Source organism: Dipodomys ordii, unplaced genomic scaffold, assembly GCF_000151885.1.
Source record: "Dipodomys ordii isolate 6190 unplaced genomic scaffold, Dord_2.0 Scaffold112, whole genome shotgun sequence".
NCBI classification, from domain to species: domain Eukaryota; kingdom Metazoa; phylum Chordata; class Mammalia; order Rodentia; family Heteromyidae; genus Dipodomys; species Dipodomys ordii.
This window is the reverse complement of record NW_012267328.1, coordinates 3,130,602-3,151,410: the sequence shown is the minus strand read 5'-3', so window position 1 is coordinate 3,151,410 and position 20,809 is coordinate 3,130,602.

Sequence of the window (20,809 nt, the reverse complement as noted above, 5' to 3'; positions counted from 1 at the left end):
TTGAGTAACGAATTCCTTCCCCATTAGATCTCACACTCACTCTGGTAAATAAGATTGCCAAGGTGTCAGGGATTTGGGTGATTTCCAGCTCTCTTTGTTGTTATTATCAGTTGTTTTATTAATTGTTCACAAGAATTTATCAGCTCAGGAAAGAGATACAGCTCCTTCTCACTCACGTGTAGAGTTAAGGATTGAAAAAAAATCTCTCTACAATAAAATGCAGATCATTTTTTCTGGTTTCTGTGTGTCTCTTGTGTTTTAAAACCCACTGAAAGCCCAAATCCAGGTATTTTCTTTCTCCAGCTACATAGTAACTGATATGTATAGCTCTAATTGGTTTCATGTTAAATTTTTAAAACTCTTCCATCTATTATTTAATCCTCTGATTAACTACATTTATAATAATAATAATAACTTGTGGTTGGTTTTCAAACTCAGGATGTAATGGGTTTAATAGATTTCTTAGTTTGATAGTAGACTTAATGGCTTTTCTTTCTAAATAGATGTCTTCATTTGATAGTAGAGAAATAGATATTTTTTAATTTAGACATCAATATATTTTATGGATACTTTTAAAGATAAGTAAGAAATGTGGTCACTTTTCTTCATGATTCAGGACAAAAATCTCGTGTGTGTATGTGTGTGTGTGTGTGTGTATGTGTGTGTGTGTGTGTGTGTGTGTGTGTGTGTAAAATATCCATTATCTGCTCTTTCAATTAGCCTGTCTATGTTACAAGCATGTGAGTGGTTTAGGGTCTCTGAACTGTAGAAGCACTGGAGTAGGTGTAGTTTCCACCACTTGTGAATCACCATGAGATGTCACCTGCGCTCCCCGCGTCCTCGGCCCTGTCCTGTTCAGTGGCTGTTCAGTGGAGCTCGTATCGATTCTGCACAGACTCTCAATAGCAGATGACGGTACCCACGGCCCGTCGTAAACAAGGTATTTTTATAGCTCCTCCCTTCTCTAGTTCATTCCCCATCTGAATAAGGATCCTCTCTGCAGGCTGTAGAGATGGATGTTTGTTTGTTTGTTTAATAAAAACACGCATGTTTCACTGACGTGGATGGCAAGCTCAAGTCCTCCAAGGGGTATCAACCGAACCTTACTCTTCCAAAAGCCTAAAGCCTAATTTCTCGTGTGAGTTCTGGGGTTCAGTTGGAACTCAGCTGATGCCTGGCTTTCTCCAGCTTCCTCTCTGGTCCAATTAGAGATTCCTTTCCCAGAAAGGACGTTCGGTGGGCATCATGATGGCTCTAGGATGGCTCAGGCACAACTTGGGTACCCGGATCTATCTCCTGTCCACCTTTTACCCACTTCTCCCACCTGTCATCCAGTGCTGAGTCCTCCAGGGAGTTCCCTAAGTGAGGCCCTTCTGAGATGCACTGATGTCACTCTCCTAAGTCCCCCCCTCCCCAGCTCTCCGCCTCAGCCATCTGGCTGGAGTCTCTTCTGCCTCCTCTGTACCTCCGGCTCTATCAGGACACCACCGACCGGTGTTGCAGTAACTCAGACCTCACCAGCTTCCCAGAGGTAGTGCTGTCTGGTCTTCTCACCAAGGTCCCAGCATCGACCGGTTTTCTATCACAGTAACCAATCAGGCCCTGAAGCAATTAGGCTGATGCACCCTGGCTCACCTTGGCTCTTGGTTGGGAGAGTTGCGATCCATGGGCAGACAGAGACAGTGTCCTCAGGCTGTGGGTGCGAGTCCTGGTCAGCTACTGAAGGGAGCGCACGGAGCGGCAGGACCACTCACTTTAATGGCCAGAGAGGAAGAGGAAGAGGCTGAGCTTACAATCCCCTTGGTGATCATGCCCTTAATGAACCACAGACCTCCCACCAGTCCCAGGTCAGAAAGCTTCCACACCTCCCTGTAGGCTTCAGCGTGCTTTCTTGGAATGTAATGATCATTTGTCACTGGTTTTAGGAGCCTCCACTTTGTTCCTCCCCCCCCCCCCCCCCCCCCCCCCCCCCCCGCCACTCCCCTCCAAGCCACCGAGGAGGCCATGTCCGGGTTGATGCCTGTCCCATTCCCCAAACTTGATCTCAGTTCTTGGAAACCCATCGTTTTGAAGCTCAGAGCCTGGGAACTTGCTGCTGGGTTCTTGTCTGCTTGGAGTCAGTCTCTTAAAGCAGAGAGGAGAGGAGAATGAGCTCACAGTACGGGTCACTAGGACACATTCATGTCCTAGGCATCAAGAATTCGCTACTCAGGAGGCTGAAATCTGAGGACCGTGGCTCGAGGCCAGCTCGGGCAGACACATCAGAGAAGCTTTGTGTCTCCAACTCACCAGCAAAAAAATGTCAGAAGCAGTGGTTCGAGTGGTCGAGTGCCATCTTTGAGTGGAAAAATCTAGGCAAGAGGGTGAGTCCTGGAGTTCAGGCCTTTGTACCAGCACCAAAACAGAAACAAAGATGAAAAACGAAAAACAAAAGAACCAACAGCACAACAGTCCATCTGCCAGCAACCTGTGGCCTCCCTCGTGGTCCTCAGCCGTGGAACAGAGAAAGACTAGAATCAAGTGTGGACCTTCCCTCCCCGACCCCATTCCCAATATGTAGTGGGAAACAAAGAGACGGGGAAGAGTACAGCAGGTGAAGGGCAGAGACCGACGGGGGAGCCCTTTAGTATCAGTGAAGCAAAGGACTCATCCTGGATGTCCAGGATGCAGGGTGCATCCTCTACCTCCCGCACAGGTCCAGCCGCACCTGCCATTCCTTTTAGGGGACACCCGAATTGAAAAGCAGATTCTGCAACTGCAGGAAAGCGTCTGGACCCACCTCATTAACAAACACACACACACACAGAAGGCGGTCACGGGTAGCTCAGACCTGTAAGCTACTCACAAGGATGAGATCTGAGGATTGTGATTCGAAGCCAGCCCCAGGTAGAAAAGCACCACCTCCCTGAGACTCTTATCTACCAAAAGAGAGAAAGAAAGTAAGAAAAAGCCAAAAGTGGAGATGTGGCTGAAGTGATAGAGAACTAGCCCTGGAGCAATTAATAAAAAGCTCAGGGATGGTGCCCAGGGGCTCTGAGTTCAAGACCCAAGATAGGCACAAGAAACAAAGAAAAGGGAAACTTACTGAGAAGCATCAAGCCTTCACATTCAGTGCTGGTGGCGTGAACTCAGAAGTTAACGTTGCATGCTGAAAATAACAAGAACAGCAGCAAACATAACAGCAACCTCCAACAATCTACACACCCACATGGATGCGAACAAACACACTTCATGGTGAGCATGCGGTCAGTTCTTAAGTCATGTGTTGTGCTCCCTAAATTAATAATAATTTACGTTTCCCCCTGTGCACACTGGGGCATCGTGGCTGTATTCGTCCTCTCTCTATTCTTTTTCTCTCTGCTCACCTCACCTGTCTCTGAGAAAATATCCCAGATTCCCTCTTTTGGACTACTGTCTTTCTGCTCATTAAGCTAGCCTGGCACACAGAAAAACTGTAACCAAATAGATGGTTTACCATCTATTTTATGTCTGCTTTTCAGAAAAAAAAATCCTTTGTCTAGAAAAAGTTGGTGACCATGAGAAATCTCCAACAAACCACAGACTTGGGAATTTTTCAAAAAAAAAAAGGGGAAAAATAGAAGAGTAAAACAGTCCTTCCTTGTCACCTTGTAAGGCAAATTGCGTGAATAATCAGTATAGCTTAACAGCCACAGCCCCAAAAAGCAAATTGTTAGTGACAATAGAGAGAACACAGGAGGAAAATAAATGTCTCCTATTGGTTGCTCAGGTTTGGGAAGAGCCCCGTCTAGACTGGAAATGGACTATTTCTGTAAGTTTTCTATTATTGCGACTCAAATGGAAATATGTAAATCCTGCTGCTTTGATCGCAGGACGGAGCCTACAGTGGAGACGTAGCATTATATAGCATCAGGTTTGAAGTGCAGTTAGAAGACACTCCGTGGTAATAAATATTATGTTCACAGCTTTAAGCCCGCACTTCAATAGGCTCTTGACACCATGATGAGATTGGCAGGCGCCACTGGCTTCTCAGCAGAGGGCCATTTTGCCAACTCCAGAAATATTTTAGAACACATCAGAAATTTCCCTCTATTTCACCTTCTACCTCTACCTTGAAAATAGCCTTTGAGATGGAGGATAAGCCGAAATGGCCTTTAGAAGCTAGTACTAGGTCACACATTGACGCATCAGAACCTGAATTTACCTATTCTCTGAGCGTTTATTATGAATTTTATAGTCATAGTCAAAATTTCCGCTGAAGAAAAATCAGAGTAATTAGGTATTTGACCAACAGGGCAATTGTCCAACGTGTGTGTGTGTGTGTGTGTGTGTGTGTGTATGTGTTGTGAGGCTTGAACTAGGGGCCTGAGCACTGTCCCTGAGCCTCTTTGTGCTCAAGGCTAGTGCTCTACCACTTGAGCCGCAGTGTCACTTCTGGCTTTTGAGTGGTTAATTGGAGATAAGAGTCTCACAGGGACTTTTCTGCCTAGGTTGGCTTTGAACCATGATCCTCAGATCTCATCCTCCTGAGTAGTGAGGATTACAGGGGTAAGCCACCAGCACCCAGCTATATATATATGCATATATATGTATATGTATATATATGTATATGTATTTAATGATAAGTAAATCTGATAAGAAATGGGATGATAAAGATCCAAGCTAGCCCTTCCCAAATTGTATTTACTCTTGGATGATTGGAGAATTATTTCTTCTTGACTTGAATACTATGCTGAACACTTTAAGAAAAAGTGACACCATGCAACTCCAAGAAAGCACTAACACACTGACAAGGGTCTGCAGTATTTTTAATAGCAGAACACTTCGCTTAATAAAAATGAAAATGCTTAATTGCATATTGATCCTGCGACTTTTTTTTTACATTATTCAATCCATTCATCAGCAAAAATTATTAACCGTATACTCTGTGATGAGCAGTAGGCTGGAGCTTGTAGTGAGATCCGCACAGCATAAATAAGAGAGTCACTTCTTTAGAGTTTGCCGCAATAAGTTTTAAAAGGCAAGAAGTCAATTTATGGGACAGAAAATATTCATGTGTGGCATACGAGATTAGATGCTACTTTAGATGGTAAAATAATTTCAAAAAGTAAAGATGGGATATTGGTCCGTATCTGTGCAAGAAGAAATCATCAAGAACATTTTTACTGAAGGAAATGGAGTACACTACTCTCTAATATGTAGACGGAAACAGTTGAATAAAAGGAGAACAAGACAGGCTACAGAACGTGTTAAAATGAATATTTGGGGGTCAGGTGATCGGCAAACCCTCAATAATAGGTATGCCGTTGATCCACTTCTCTACAAGTTTTCGGTTTGGCCATTTGAAGAGAGGAGACAAATACAAAATGGTGAGATGCATCCAGGTGATGCTGGATATAATCCTCGTTACTCAGGAGGACTGAGATCTGGGAATATGCTGCAAAGACAGCTGGGACACACAAATCCGGGAGACTTTCATCTCCAATTAACCAGCCAAAAGCAGAAAGTGAACGTGCGTCTCGAGTGGTAGAGTACCACCACCCCTGAGCACAGAGATTTTGCCAGAACAGGAGGCCTAACAGTCAAGCCTTATACTAGTGCACGCACACACACACACACACACACACGCACACACACCATGAAGATCTACAATTTCTTGTGGTTCAATATGTAAGAGACAACGTGAAAAAATAATGAAGAGAAAACTTGAGTTCTTCCCGACACTGACTAGCACTTGAATAAAAAAAAAATAGCATAGCCACTGGCAGGGGACTTGACTTCCCAGGTGTTACTGCACCATTTTGAGAAATTAGGAAAAACATTTTCATACTAAGGAACTCTGGGGAAATCGCGATGAGAGCTGTAGTAACATTTGCCATGTTTGGTAGAATCTGGAGCCAAGATAAAGTGAAAAATGAAGAAAGACCTTCCAGAGCGCTGGAAATTTGAGAGCCTCTAAATGGAGAGGTTTATTTTATTTGTGTTTAGAAAGAAAAAACAAAGTCTCAACAATTTTGATCCCAAAGCCAAGCAACTGCTAACAGAAATAAAATACACTCAAGCACCCATGAAATCTCATTATTATTTCATGTCTATGAGACAACTCTTCTCTCTCTAGCAATGCAGTAGAAAACATCATAATTAAATCTTGCCCCCAATGGTAGATATGTTGTGTTTCAAGGGAAGATTTTTTTTTTTTATTATCATTTATGTGGACTTCATTGGTAGAATCTAAAACCAGGAATCATGGTAAGCAATATGGAGAATATGGTATGGACTTCCAGAATTTTCTTGATATGGAAAAGGCAGAAAGAGTATATACAGTTCGTTATCTCACTAAAATCATAAAATGGTGTCTGACACCTGTTATCCTAGCTACTCAGGAGGCTGAGATCTGCGGATTGTGATTCAAAGCCAGCTTGGGCAGAAAAGACCATGCGACTCTTAATCTCCACTGAACCACTAGAAAACCGGAAGTGGTGCTGTGGCTCAAATGGTAGAGTCCCTTGAGCTGAAGAGCTGAGGGACAGCGCCCAGGCCCAGAGTTCAAGTCCCAGGACTGACAAAAAAAAAAAAGATTATGAGATTTAAAACTCATTATGAACAAGTATATTGGGCTTCCCAAGAAAATACAATGGAGTACTGCTCAGATATCTTGTATTTTCCTTTTGGAGTGTACCAATAGTTAGTCTGTGTGGTTTTTCACTATATTCTATCCTTTTCTAGCAGTTTATAAATTATACAATATTCCGCCTAATCTTTTACACCTTGCCCTGCATCTCTCTCCTCTGTTTAAATATTCTGAATGTGTCAGCTAGTATCAGGATTTTGATTATAAACAGAAACTTCCTCCAAAGCCTGTTAACATATAGTGCAATATATATTGGCCTTGTTTTTCTTGATGTTTGTTTATGTATTTATTCTACCCTTTACAAATGTATGTGTGGTATGGCTTTTTTGTTGTTGCTATTGTCGCTTGTTTGTTTTGCCACCATCTGAACTTGACAGTTTTAATTAGCCGGGAGTTGCCTTTCTATATGTTCATGAAGCATTGGCACCTTTCTGAACAAAACAGCTCCTTCTGACCTCTGAAACAAGAGGAATATATCTTTAAGTACGCTGCTTGACTTAGTGGGTTTTTCCATTCGTGAGCATCTCTGCAGAGCTCTGTTCTATGGCTCAGGTATGGCCGGGCCTGCTTGGGTGAACATTATTATTTGCATCCTATAAAATAATAATGGCATGTGGGGCATAGGGACCATGATGAAATAATTTGGCTAACTTATAACTAGTGAATTTTGTTCCTTACTTTATAGAATACAAAGTCATCTGAGGCTAGAGATAAAATATAATCAAGATGACTTTCCTATTCCTCTCCAATAACGGAGAAATCCTGAGCTCATCAGTTCTGATACCTAATGTATTTTAAATGGAGCTAACAGAACGGTTGCTTAAATATTGTGATCTAAATGGAAAAATAGGATAATGGTTAGACTAGTGGATGGCTAAGCAGTAGATGGTGTAGTTATAACAGGGAATGTCTACTTCTTCCTCATTCAGTGCCTGATTCTGTGCTTTCTTTGCCCAACTCATCTTCCTTTGCATGCTTCCCTATTTTTCTTTTCTTTCTTTTTTTTTTCCTTGTCAGTCATGGGTCTTGAACTCTAGGCCTGGGCACTGTCCCTGAGCTCTTCAGCTCAAGGTGAATGCTCTAGCACATGAGCCACAGTGACACTTCCAGTTTTCTAGTGGTTCATTGGAGATGAGAGTTTCACAGACTTTCCTGCCCGGGCTGGCTTTGAACCGCGATCCTCAGATCTCAGCCTCCTGAGTAGCTAGGATGACAGGCATGAGCCACCGGCTCCTGGCCATGTTCTATTTTTCTAAGAAATGTTTTATTGGTATTCATGATATGCCTCTATTATGGCAGGTTGTTTTTCCTTTATTAAAGCAATTTTTTGTGTGTAATTATTCAAATGACCCTGGTTGGAAATCAGTTCTGGATGTTCCTCGAAGATGGCGTCTTCTCATTTTGTATTCGCCGCACAGCAGTTGACAGATAGTTGACACTCAAACGCTGGGTGAAAGAAGGAGTGAGTTAATTACTTATGTTTTTAAAAGATCAGATTTACATCTTAGTTCTGTGACTGATTTGTTATATGATCAGAGGCATTATCGCTTCCAGTCTGGGGCTTTCAATTTCCTCATCTTTATAACGATTACAATGGATTGGATTCCACCTGCAATCTTTAATATTCCATTTTGATGTTGAGGAGATTGTAATGGTTACTAATATTACCAATAATATTAGCAGCAAGTGAATAATGCTTATTCAGTCCTTCCCATGTGCAATTGCCTTAATCAAATACCCTCTTTATTCTTCACAGACTATATTGTAGCATGTCTTCTTTTTTTGGGGGGGGTCCAGTCGTGGGGCCTGAAATCTGGGCCTGGGTGCTATCCCTCAGCTCTTCAGCTCAAGGCTAGCGCTCTACCACTTGAGTCACAGCGCCACTTCCAGCTTTTTCTTTCTGCTTATGTGGTGCTGAGGAATCGAACCCAGGGCCTCATGCATGCAAGGCAAGCGCTCTACCACTGAGCCTCCTTCCCAGCCCCGTATGTCTTCTTTTTATGAATGATAGTATACTTGATATTTTAGATCATCAAGCTAGAAATGTAAAATTATTAGTTATCCAATTCTCTGTCAATTCTTTCTTCTCTGGGCTTGGTAGATGATAACAACTGAACTTTTCCTTTGTTTATTTTTTAGTGATAATAAGTGGCAAGGCTAGTTATTTCTATTCTCCTCAGTGATCCCCTTCCACCCAGCCACACAGAAACCTGCCACGCACGTGTGCTCCAGGAACCAACAGGGTTGGTTGTTTATCCAGAGCTTGTTAATCTTCAGCCCGTACGTGTGAGTTAGAAACTCCGTTTTACTCCAGTGTGTCTGGCCGTTAGTTATAGTTCCAAAGCACTGGCAGAAAGGATTCTGTATTCTCAGCTTATTCTAATGGTATCAATGAGGAAAGTGGAAACATAGTAAGACCATAATGCACAGAATTGTCAGTGGTGTGTTCTCTTAGTCCAGAAATTACATTTATGCCATAGATTCACATGTGAGACAACACAAATATTCATGGTGTCTTTTCTCTGAATCTCTCTGTAAAGAAGAAAAGAGATTTGTTCAAGGACAGTGATGGGTTTGGGACAAGATAAATATGTTCTACACAGCGCTATTCACCTATTTTCATTCTGCCTTATTAATAAGACATACAAAAGCATGGTCCAAGGAAAATTAGCTTTTTTTTTAATAAAAAAAAGAATCCAGATCAACTGAACAAAATCAAGAATAAGAGCTGCTATAATTTTTTGGTGGTGGTGGTGGTGGAATCTAATCGATAAAATAACCAATAGGTTATTTTCCTAGCATTGACCACTGGAATAATATTATTTCTGGAATACAGTCATTTATGTTTGGTCAGAGGTAGCAGAAAAGCTATTAGTAGCACAGATGACTAATAGTAAGACACGGTCAAAGGCAGGACGCAATTAAGACTGGGAGAAGAAGGGCTCTGCTCTCACCGAATTTGCCTGTTTTGAAAGGCTCAACGTGGTGCACACGGGGTCAGTGGCTTGTCCATCCTAGCTTCATTTTATTCCCCTGTCCCGTTTTCCCCCAATAATAGATTTTACTGGTGAGCTATAGATAAGACTCATCATTTGTTTCCTTTATGGGAAGGCTCTCCTATTTTTTCTTCCATAGCAATGCAGTTCTGTACCAGCCCTGCATTTTCCAAACGGGATTTTTTTTTTTTAACAAGTAGCACTTGTTACACAAAAATGCCCTTCTTATTCAGCAAGTTCAACTGACTTTTCAGAAAAGGTTTCAGTCATGCCTGATATTTGCACATTCACTCTGAAGCCTGGTCTCCCAGTAATTATTCTTTCTGAAGAATAACATCGTTTTTACTCATGGCAGGAAATAGATCTTTTGATAGACTACTTTGATAGAATGCTTAAGGTGTTGAACATTCTGTACTTTCAACAGTAACATACACTGGCTCAGAAAAATACTGGTGAGTAATACTGGTGAGTAGCAATGAGCAAAGTTTCCTTCTTTGCTGTTCATGTAAGTGTGTGTATATATGTATATATATATATACATATATATATATGGACATCCAATATGATATATAAAAATATAGATCATATAGAACTATATGATATATAGATTTATGTACCATATAGGTATATAGATATGATATATACATAAATCATACATAGTCTATATATATATCCATATGATCTATATATATGACATATAGATCTATATGATATTGATTTATATATAGATCTATATGATCTATATGATTACATCTAGATATAGATGATTTATCTATGTATCTACATAGATATATAGATATGTCTATAGATATAGGTCATATATCTATATGATATAATAGATCTATATGATATATATCATATCATGTCATATCAGATGTCCCCATTCCCAAGGCAACGTTATAAGGTGGAAGGTTTTGTCATATCCTTTCCAATGGATAATTCAGCCATTACAGCTTCATAACAGTTTGTGGAATGATGACAATGGTAAGAGGTAAGTCAGAGAAGACTTTCAGCTGAAAAGTAGTAAAGACTCTGGCAAGGCCAGAGGACTCAGGAAGAAGCGAGCGGTTTGCCCTTTAGAAAAGGACATGGGGTGAAAACTGGCTGTGTGGCAGCCCTGTCTTTGGCTTTCCCAGATTTTCACAGTCAGTTTCTCCTTCTTGTAAGCTCACTAAATGTATGGCCTTTTGCTACAGCAGCCCGAATGGGCCGAGATGCGAACGTACATACACAGACCGTCTCTGCTGACAGTGTCCATCTGGCCGTCTCCACTTCTCCAGAAACTTTACCCTATCCTTCAAAATGGTGCTGAGTGTGGAGAGCCATTCTTAAAAAAAAAAAAACTGGGAACTGCCCATTCTCACAGTCCTTTCAAGCCTTAAAATAGGATATTTGTTTTGGAAATTTTCTACTTTCATGAGATCTCAGTGCCTTGACATTCTGTGCGGCAAATTTCTGTGGTGTTGGTGTTTTTTTTTTTTTTTTTCTTCCTCCATGTAAATGTGGAATGAAAAAAATGATTCCAGATTTTACGCAAATTTCTCAAAATCCCATGGCTGTTTAAAAGTGGTAGAATCTACTCTGCTGAGACTGCTTGCCTACCCACAGTTTTGCCAATAAAAGTCTGTTTTCGGGAACTTCCAATCGTAACTGTGTTTGGGTTGTGGATGTGGGCAGGGTCTTCCTTAAAATAAGAAAGATGATGGAATCTAGAGGAAGTGCAAGGGTAACTCTGTACAATAACAGTGTCCTGTGGTGATTATATGATTATTTCTTTTCAAATAAGGTAGAGATTCTATGTGTTCACCTCTGTGGAGGGATGGGCAGACAGTTTTTTCTTTATGTTTCTTTTCACAAGACGCAAAACTATTCATGTAGCCATTCATGCTCTGTCTCCAACTATATATAAACAACTGGTCTACCTTTTTAAGGACGTATCAGATTCATGCTCGAGTGTTTTTTCTCTGTGACATTTGTTTCGATTCACCCCCCTCAAGTCCACATCATGATTATGCAGCTAGGTCTGAAATATGCTAGGTGAGTGAATTATAGAATTTTTTGGGGGGGTGGTTATGGAGACAGGAAGACTCCTCAACAAAATAAAATACAGAGATGCTCATGACAGAGAGTCGTGCTGTGCTGGAGATGGAAACTGTATAGAAGTGGGGTTATTAATTCTGCATATAAGTGGGAGACAGGGAAGGAGGAAGAGCTTCCGGGGTTGTGGTTAAGAGCTTACTTGGGTGTAAAGGTAGAAGAAAAACACACTGTAGGTGGGGACTTCCTCGATATGCAGTCTGGGCACAAGGGTACAACTGTAGGAATGTAAGACACACATTGCCCAGTAATCCCAATAGACCATTAAAGCGAAATAAAGGTTTGGGGAATGAGGGCCATGGTGACGGGTAGGTCAGAAAAGACTTGTGGGGCTGGGAAAGTGGCTCAGTGGTAGAGCGCTTGCCTCACATGCACGAGGCCCTGGGTTCAATTCCTCGGCATCACATAGGCAGAAAAAGCCAGAAGTGGTGCTGTGGCTCAAGTGGTAGAGCGCTCGCCTTGAGCTGAAGAGCTGAGGGACAGTGCCCAGACCCAGAGTTCAGGCCCCATGACCGACCAAAAAAAAAAAAAAAAGGAAAGAAAAGAAAGGACTTACAGTGCAGAGTAGTAAAGAAAGTGACGGGTAATCTACAGAAACCAGCATGATTTTTTTAAAGCTCCTGTCTGATGCTCAAGTCTCACTGAGGGTGGACACTTTGATTTACACAGCTCCAAAAAGCGATTAGTAAAAAGTCGTAAGTGCTGTTGGAGCAGAGCAGACTAAATACTAGTGCTTACCATGGACGCCAGCTTGGGCAGATGGAAAGCTGTTTAAATAGTCAGGTTCATAGACACCTCTCTATCATCACACCCACAGTCACCCATGTCAGCAGTGCGACTGAAAAATCTAAGGTCTCGCGGTGAAATCCTGTGTTTTGTCTCTAGAAGAAAAACAGAAAACGTGATGATACTTGGCATGCTCATTCCCTGAAAACCGAGAAACTGAAGATAAACTGACGTATAAAGAAATGCAAACTTGTGGTTAATTTTTTTCCTACTATTTCCCTCAGTAGTGGTAATGTAAAAAAAAAAAGCAACTAACTATTGCTCCATGTAGACATTTCTCTTATAAAGTGATCAAAGACAGAAAAGCCTCTGTCTGTGCACTTGTACAAATCTGTTTGCATGGAGGTCTTTGCCCATGTTGTGTCCTGGTTGGTCACAGGGGTTGATTTTCTTTCCTTTGGTGGTGCTAACATTTGAACCTGCGTGCAGGTGAGCAATCCACTCTTCCAGACCTCTGTGCGCTGGGTATTGTTGAGGTAGGACCTTGTTCTGTGCCGGGGTATGAGACATTTCTGCTGATCTCCTCAGGTTAATGGGCACACACCATTGTACCCAGCATTCCATGAACGAGGGGTCTCATGAACTTTTCTACATGAAAGGTGTCAGATTTTAAATGAAAAAAAAATGAGTAAAAGAATATTGACTATAGCTATCATCTTACTTTCATTGAACCAGGGTAGCAGTGTAACCCTCAAGACACACACACACACACACGCACACACGCACACACACACCACAGTGATGAGGGAAATAATGAATTATGCATGTAACATTTCTCAGCTGCTCACAGTTTTCACTGAAGCCTGCATTTCAGCACTGATTGCAAATGGCCCAATGAATCTATCCAAAGCCTGAAATGCTGAACCGACACTGCCGATGTTACCTGGGACAACTCTACCCTTTACACATGTTAGGACATAAATTGTGTTTCTAGGAAATTTTACAGGGGATTTTGTTGTTGTGTGTGTGTGTGTTTTTTTTTATAAAAAAATACTTCTCCTTGCAAACCAAATGTTTCACATAATTTGAAGAGTCGTGGTGATTTCTTCCAAGAGTGTTGTTTGCTGGACCATTATAGAGATGAATTTTAATGTGTGGTTGGGAACACATGTTCACGGAGATATTTGATCCTGTAATTTATGGTATTGTTCTCTGCGTAGTCAACTCCTTTCTGCCGCAGAAGCAGCTTTAAGGAAATTGTCCTACTTGTAGATTGTTGGCGATGGAATCTAAATATTTTTTCATGTAGATAAATGACCAAGTCTAGAGATTTTCTGGGTATGTGGACACAGAGGTAAACTGGAAAAATAGCAGAGAAATAGAATATTCTTCTCTGGAGAGACAAAATTTTTAAAAATTACAATGATACCATAACAAACAAACAATTCACCCCTTATTCTAGAAATTATCTTCCTGAATTTCATTTTTGGGGGTTAGCTTTTTTTAATCACATAAATTATAAACATTGCACAAATCTAATGATGATAGCATTTTCCTCAGTTCTATTTATCCATCTATTGGTAGGCATTTCCTTAACTCTATCCATCCATCTATCCTATGATATTTTAATTCTATCCATCCATCCATGAACAAGGTAAAAGAAGAGGTATTCTTATAACATGATTATGTGCATAGACATAATGTGTGGTTACTCGCTCTTCATTTAATATCACGGGTCTTCATTTGGTTCAGCATTGGTATCTCCAACATTCTTAACTTTTATGTATCTTTGCAAGTGGTTAACAAGGAGCTAATTGCAGAAAAAATATGTATCAAGTTATTCCCCTAAACCCTCTATTTCAGTCATTGTTTCTCCTTTAAAGAGAACATTATTGTTCTCACAGATGGCTGAAGTGATGGATTGTGGGAAATTAAACATACTTGGCTTTTTTCCTGAATTTTCTACTTAGTAACTAAAGCCGTTCACCCCAGAAGTATTATTTAACTCTTCCCCAGATACCGTCTTAATCAACAGTAGTAGAATTCACAGTTGGAAAACTCTTCTTTAATGGGCCCCACACACCATTTTATTTTCCTTTAATGACTGTTTTAAATATTTGTAACATTCTAGGAAAACAGGCCATAAAGAACATTCATTTCAAAATCAAGGGTAGAATTTAGGCCGGGCTCACTTGTAATCATTTATTTAATCCTGTTAAAGGTGTATGGATTTGTTCTTAGACATAGGTTTGTGGATTGAAGGCACCTTTTGATGAACCGTGCCTAGAAATATATCTCAAAACAATTTGACAACGGGTCAACCATAAAGGAGAGAAGGGAGATTCGTGCACAAAGCCAAGTGCGGGAATGTCTACCGCAGCGTTGTTGATATTAATGAAAAGTGAGAGGGTTCATGTGGAATTTAGGAGGTTTACACTCACACAAGGAACACTTTGCACTACAGATCACTTCTGTGGAGTTGGTACTGTGCATAAAGGCAGTTCCTTTACATTTATGTCACTTAATTTTCTCCCCACCCTAAGATGAGAGGTATAATTATCCCCATTTTGCAGACCAAGAAGAGAGCTGAGCTCGAAGGATGTTAAACACTGGCTTCGGGTCGTGGAGCCAGTGAGTGACAGATCTGAACACATATTATGAATTCATATTACGGAGTCATTAAGTAAAAGATAGGTTTGACATTTATGTACTTGCGTGAGTGATGGTTAAAGATGAAAAGCGGGTAATTGGACAATATGTTTAGTATCGTCACATTTATGGAATCAATTTATTTGCATAGGGGTCATAAACATAAGGATCTCTATCCCATCAGTCGGGTGTAAGTCGGGGAGTATTTGTCTGTGCATTTGACCGTATCTCCTTAGTGGCCACCCGGCCTCATGCCCAGTGGGCTCCTAGACAGAATACACAAAGTCCTCGTAGAATTGGAATACCCAGAAAGAAGCAGAGAGGCACACACCAGAAAAGATGTTATTAGCAGAATTGGATTCCTATCTAAGCTGCACCTTTCCAAACAATCTTACCTTTACTAGAATGAACACATTTAGCCCAACTCATGTCTACTTGGAGTGTTTTCCTTTGAAATAGCAGTGGGATTTTTGTTTGGTTTTGTTGTTTTGTTGTCTCCAAATCATTATTGATCCTGAGAATGTCTACTTCCTCCACTGTGGGGTTTGCTCAGCATACACCGGAAGGTTTTCTTGTCTTGGGTTTGATTTGGCCTTTAGTCTCTGCTCAGGACTTCACATGTCACTCCACGTTGCTTCTTCTGCTGGTACTCTACCACTTGATCCAAGCTTTCAGTCTGGCTTTTTGCTGGTTAAATGAAGATGGGGTTTCCTGGGTTAGTCCTGAGTGGACTGTCTTCAAACTATAGTCCTTTGCATCTGAGCCTCATGAGTATCTAAGATTATAGGTGTGAGCTATCCAGCATGTGGGTTTTTGTTTGGTTTGGTTTCATTTCTATTTATTTATTTATTTTTGTTTTGGCTTGAACTCAGGGCCTGGGCACTGTCCCTGGGTTAGCGCTCTACCACTTGAGCCACAGCACCTCTTCTGGCTTTTTCTGTGTATGTGGTACCGAGGAATCAAACCCAGGGCTTTATGCATGCTAGGCAAGCACTTCACCACTGAGCCACCTTCCCAGCTCTTGTTTTGTTTTTAATTGTTTGCTTATAAATCGGTGTTTTTATATCACCTTTGCGAATCTGAAACATTTTTGTTGTGAATGGGGTAACAGAGACATGCAAAAGAATGCTTGTCTAAATTTCCTTTGTTCCTCAGATATCAAAGTTAGAAAAAATGTAAAGCTGGACCCAGGGAGGGATTTTGCCCTTTTCATGCCTGATGTATGCTGATTTTATTCTATTATTGGTTTGTTGATTGGTAGTTGTCAACCACAGAGAGAAATCGCCTAGTTTCTTCACTATTTGAGTCACAATTCCTACTAGCCAAGAACATTTTGTTAGGCTTCTTTCCTTAGTGATTTGTGACAAGAACACTAGACGTCTTTGAAGATGCTATCATACGGAATTATCTGAGCATATTGAAGGAATTTTCTAGCCTTCATGTATACCACATATGCACACATGCATTCTTTTCTTCCTCCCACTTTCCCCCAGTCAGTCATTTTTCTCTGGCACCAAATATTGGCTGGGTGGCATACCAAGCAGGTTGTAGCTTTTCCAGAACTATCAAGAATTCAGTAGCTCTCATTTGAATACATCAAAGTTGTCATTCCTTCCTAGTAAGTACCTCAAGTGGTATACTTTAGTAATATTCCCAGAATCCTTCAGGGAGTTCAAAATTCCATTATTTCTATTTCATAAAGTAACTGTTTGTTTTTTGGGGGGAGAGCTATCTAAATGGTGAAATATTGACTTGTTTGCTAAGCTAAAAATGAAAGAGGCAGCAGTAGTTAGACGGAAGAAAAGAACACTGCTCCACACATTCCCAAATCAATATTTCACAGGCTCAGTGGACACGCTGAGAATAGCTGTGTTCCAGTCTTCTGGGATGTTTTTCTATACGGCTTTTGGATATAAATTGCCTTGTTATCAAGAAGAAGAAAAAAATCAGTAATGTCTAGGAGAGAGAGAGAGAGAAAGATATATCTCATTCCCTTAGTAAATCATTAACTAGGAAGATAAATTAATGCATTTCTTAGACTTCACTGTAAGATTTGTAAGTTACTCTTGATTCTGAAGAACAGGACAATAGCCTAGTTCTTTGATTTCAAAGAAATTCCATTTCAGTGTACTTCTCAAGTTTTCAAGACAGATTTCCTTTTGACTTTCAGGCAGTGGATAATAATCACGACTAAAACCCCTTTGGCTTTGGCTATTTCCTTAGAACGAATGTTTTCCCATCCACAGAAAGAGTACGTATGGAGGTACATCCTATGCATTTGTTTCAGCCTCTTGCTTGGCAATTATACAAATGGTGTGATTATTTTTATTAGTCTGACTCCCACTACAATGTGAAGTGCCTGACAGCACAGAATCACTCTCCCATTTCCAGCTCTTCCAGAGAGCTTGGCAAATGACAAATATTCAGTGAATATTACTCCTGTCGATGACTGAAGGAAATTTGCTGAGTCTCACAGCCTCATTCACCCAGTAGTTCACCATCTCCCTTATCTCTCTGATCAAATGCAAGATTTTCTTTTACACAAAGATTGCGTTTGTAACATAACTACACTCTCATCACTATTATCCAATTAATATTAGCCCAATTCCACCTTCGCCTATCTTTCAAATCTCCCTACTGTAAAGGATCTATTGACTTTATATTTGTATCTCTCTAGGATTGGGAAGTAAAGAGCACTTGGCCTCTTCGTTGTGGTTTATATCCTTAGGATTTCTTTATGATATTTTTAATAATCTTCCTTCTTTATTATCATCTGAGCGCACAGAGGTAAATTATAGCTCAGGGAAATTGTAGTAGGATTTCCTATAAGTATAAAAAAAATCCACAGAATTACCTGTACTCTGTCTCTACTTTTCTTTTGAACCTCAAAAAAAATAATACCGTCTCATTTGTTCTCACACATTTACTGATAAAAGTATGTTCGTTTGATCTCTTATGACTTCTGATTTTATTATTACACTCGTGGTATCTTTTCCTTTACCTGGTTATCTTCAAATTCATTCGAAGACCCTCCCACACCTGCTCAGTAAATCAGCATGCAAGTGTGAGGTCCATTCAAGAAAGTGTTTTAGGCATGTAGCAGATACCCTGCATCCTAGGTAACCATGTCTGGTCAGGGCATCTTCAGTTCCTTAGAGGGGTTGTTCCTTCTTTGTGACATGAAACAGGTGTGAGATGATTTTCCCTATGAACATAGCATTCGCCTAGTTCCCGCCATTTCTTCCCTCTCCCCTCCCAACCTTACCATCATTCTCCCTTGCCTTTCAGTCTCTTGCCCTGTTTCCTTGCAATAAGAAAACAAGGTTTTAGTTCAGACATTTCTAACTCTCCTTATTTGCATTTAGGAGCTAGAATGTTCTGATTTTTTTTCACCCACCAGACTGACAGTTTTTAATTTGATCTTGTTTTGCAGGTCAGGAATTCATTTTCTAAATACTTTATCGTTTCCTCGTCTCCTCAGATAGAATAATGTCCCATCCATCACTTGCTATCTTCTTATCTTTGGAGTTGTTTTTTTTTTCTCCCATTCCCCCTAAAGCAAGGTCAATGTTTGTAAAAATCTGCTTCTTTCTAATTAAATCTGACATCATTTGATAATATCCATGGTACTTAAATAGCATATAAATTCATCTCCCAGTGATCCATCCAGGTGAACTCGGAGATGCTGGAGATTGCCTTTACAATAATAAACAAATCGCATGCATTATCTCCAATATTCCTTGAAGAAATAAATTATTCCCGCATAATAACTGGCTGGTGAGTGAGAATAAGGCTGATCACCTTTGAAGATGGCGAGTGCGAATTTTATGAATTATATATCCTTTACAGTGCACTGGAGCTGCCTCTGCCCTGTTCCTCAGAAAGCTGAATTTTAAAGAGATATAAAGAGTCCTTTAAAAGCATGGGCATTTGATGAGCATAAATTGTGTTGAGAGACCTTACCTCACTTTACAAAAAAAAAAAATCAATGGTTATTGATGAAAAGTAGACCTAATGAGTAAATATTACCATATAGTGAGCAAAAAATCAAGACATCTTCCCGAAGGTATGGAGGGAGGGAAAACCCTCAGGGATGAGGGCCTATTTTCTGCTGGGCTTTGAAGTGCTGAGAAAATTAAATATGCAAACACCAGTCTCGATGTGTCCTTGCCCATGTTAAAAGTTCTACAGGGGCATCATGAATTTGAAGATACCAAAGAATAAGGATATGGCTAGGGAAGAAAGAAGGCTTCATATTTTTTTTATATGAAAAAGGGAGAATCCAGTTAACTAGTTACTAGAACGGATAGTCTACTAATAGCTCAATATTCAAATATGCTTAGCATACCTTTTGTCTTTCATCCAACGTCAAAAGGCCTTGTTTACTGCTTTGCCCGATACCTCCCGGTCCTTTGGCTTTAAGCTGTATTGTAAACCTTCCAGAATATCTCTTTTTCATGCTAGCGGCGAAGAAGAAGAAGAGTTCTCCTCATGTTCTCTGCAGGTCCCCTGCAAGTAGAATTGACCAAAAACTACCTTCGATGCATCTCCTCAAGAATTTCGAGAGTTGGTGTCAGTGGAACCTTTATAGCATAAAGACCACAGAAGAGACCATGAGAAGTAGCTTTGCTTTCTCTCCTCCCCCGGCCCATCCCTGGGGTTAGACAAGGGGGAGACATCGGATCCCACCTCGGGCAGTTTGTCTGTAGTCCTGCCCGAAAGGCGTTTGAACCCCGGTAGTGAGGCGTGGAGGGGTTGTCACTAGACCGTTGCTGCTGCTGTTGTTAAGTTTATGCCTGGATGCCATCTGGCTCACAGGTTTGTTTTTGTACTTTGTTCCGTGCCTGGCATAGGACGGTATACCTTCACCAAGGGCAGGAGGCTCCACAAAGGCTAGACCTCGTGAGAGCGGAGAATCTCCAGTCAATAAATGAGAGACAGAGACAGACAGACAGAGGGACAGAGAGACAGAGCAGGGGCAAGAAGAGATTCCTGTTTTCAGAGTGGCACAAACTACACACTGAGGGCTCCTCCCCGGCCCCATCATAGCATGCAAATGAAGTTGTTTGGGATTGTAGCCAAAGCATTCTCTGTCCTCCTCTCTGTAGCTCCCTTCCTTCCTGCCCAATGGCAGTTTTTCAGTAGCTGCACGGATGATGGACCTCGCGTTCTGTAAGCTCACAGGCATCCCGACATAGGTCCTCAGCGGATCAAGTTTACAAATCTCCCACATTTGCAAAATAGAATCTAGGGGAGTATGGAGGAGAGTCAAATGCTTAACCACACCCCCCACGTCATAAAACTCTGCGTGGCCATACGTATTTAGTACGTAATAACTTTTATGTTGCTTTTGACTTTCTTTTTTCTATCACCCTTTAACTGACTGGCTGAAGACTCTCTTCTCTTGGCATGAATTAACAGTCACTCTATTTCTATTTTACTGAACAGGGAAGATGTTTAATTTTTGTTGTTGGTGGTGGTGGTCATGGTGGGGCTTGAACTCAGGGCCTGGATGCTGCCCCTGAGTCTCTTTGTGCTTAAAAAGCAAGCTCTCCACCAATGGAGCCACAGCGCCACTGCCAGTTTTCTGGTGGTTTATTGGAGGTAAGAATCTCACGGGGACTTTTCTGCCTGGGCTGGCTTTGAACCGCAATGCTCAGATCTCAGCCTCCTGAGCAGCTGGGATGACAGGTGTGAGCCACTGGTGCCTGTCTGTGAGGTGACATTTTTA